This window comes from Dipodomys spectabilis, unplaced genomic scaffold (assembly GCF_019054845.1).
Source record: "Dipodomys spectabilis isolate Male_0828 unplaced genomic scaffold, ASM1905484v1 ptg000012l, whole genome shotgun sequence".
NCBI classification, from domain to species: domain Eukaryota; kingdom Metazoa; phylum Chordata; class Mammalia; order Rodentia; family Heteromyidae; genus Dipodomys; species Dipodomys spectabilis.
In genome coordinates, this window is record NW_024870689.1 from 6,174,384 (window position 1) to 6,176,467 (window position 2,084).

At 35.4% G+C, this 2,084-nt stretch overlaps 1 non-coding gene across 1 annotated transcript; it reads left to right on the forward strand.

Moving 5' to 3' along the window:
* Window positions 1-365: 365 nt before the first annotated feature.
* On the forward strand, window positions 366-468 carry LOC122095033. The gene has a single exon (XR_006145002.1). It is a non-coding gene; the product is annotated as a U6 spliceosomal RNA (small nuclear RNA).
* Window positions 469-2,084: the final 1,616 nt, after the last annotated feature.

Consider the following 2,084-nt stretch of genomic DNA (forward strand, 5'->3'; position numbering starts at 1 on the left):
TGCTACCAGAAATATTATATACGTTATCAAAAATTTTTATGACTTAATTTTGCCATATATAAGCAAATCCCAAAATTAAACATATTTAAAACATTAAAACTTTTAACAAACCTTAACATTTGCTGCAATGATCATTATGACAAGTGCCTTTTGTAGAATAATTGAACTCCTCCTCCTACAAATCTCATGAACAACAAATATCTGGAATTATTTTGTTTTTGATATGTCAATCTTGACTTTATTCTTAAATGTGTGCTTATATAAGAAACACATGTTTCTAAAATTTCACAATTCTTTTGAACTTATTTTTGTTGAATTGTCTAGTTTAAGAAAATCAATTACTTTTTATATATAAAAAATGTTTTGTGCTCAATTTGGCTGCACATACACTAAAATTGGAACATACAGAGATTAGCATGGTCCCTGCACAAGGATGATGTACAAATTAGTGAATCGTTCCATATTTTTACAACAACAGATGCTGGAAGGGATATGGCCAGAAGGGAAGCCTACGGCATTCTTGGTGGGAGTGTAAACTTGTTCATCCACTTTGGAAAGCAGTTTGGAGGTTCCTCAAAAGCCTCCACATAGAGCTCCCTATTATACAGCAATCCCACTTTTGGGCATTCTCCCAAATGATCACAAACCAGTCCATACTAAAACTACCACCACAACAATGTTTATTGTAGCATTATTTTCCATAGCTAAGATATGGAACCAACCCTGATGCTGCTCAGTAGAAGAATGGATCAAGAAAATGTTCTCTCTCTCTCTCTCTCTCTGTCTCTCTCTCTCTCTCACTCTGTGTGTGTGTGTGTGTGTGTGTGTGTGTGTGTGTGTATGTGTGAATGTACACTTACACAACCACTTTGGAAAGCAGTCTGGTGAGTCCTCAGAAAGATAAATATTGACCTTCCTTATGGCCCACTCATACCACTTCTAGGCATCTATCCTGAATAACAGGTACCAATATTCAAGGACAAATGCACTTCCATGTTTATTGCAGCACTGTTCACAATAGCCAGGATATGAAAACAACCCATATGTCCCACCAGAGATGAATGGATCAAAAAACTGTGGTAACTATACACAACGGAATATTTTCCAGCAATTAGAAAGGACAAAATAATGGCATTAGTAGGGAAATCAATCAAGCTACAGGAAATCATGTTGAGTGAGTTAAGCCAAAAGCAAAGAGACAAATGGCACATGGTCTCCGTGATAAGCAGATGTTAAATCAAAATGTAAGGTGATATGACAAAATTAACAACACTTAAGAAACCAAGAACTTCCACTCATCTGGTCGAATCACTACTAAATAACCCCATTTTGCCTGTCATATGTGCACACTGAAGGGAAACCAGGAGGACGACACAGAACTAGAGGGAATCAGGGAAAAACATACAACAGTGGGATCCATCAGCTGTGCTGGACATTGACCAAAATGAACTAAGCAACTCAATGTCACTGGAAGGAGGGAGGGAACAAGTGGGAAAGAGGGAACAGCTGATGCTATGCAATACAAAAGAAATATACATATTTCAAAACAAAAAAAGTTTACATATGGAAGAAATAACTCTATTGCAAAGCTCATAGAATTCATAAATGTTGTAGACCATAATAGACAATTTGCTCCATCGAAGTTAGAATGTGTTTGTGACTTAAACTAAGCATCACTATCCCACAATATTGTGAAATTTGGGAAATTTGTAACCACTTAATCACAATAAAAACATTTGAAAAAATGATGAAGGTGGAAAACTAAGTTGCTCTAAAAAACAAAAAAGGAAAATGTTCTGTGTGTATTTGTGTGTACACACACACGCACACACATATACTATATATATATATATATATATATTAATTCTATGCCTCCATCAGAAAGAATGACATCGCTCAATTTGTTAGGAAATGGAAAGACTTGGAAAAAAATTATATTAACTGATGTAAGCCAAGTCCAAAGAAACATAGGTCCCATGGTATCCCTTATTTGCAATAACTAGTATATGTCTGGGATAAGCAGAAAAGTTGAAAGCCTATGTGTATATGACTAGATAAGTTGATGTTAAGCTAAATAACCCCCA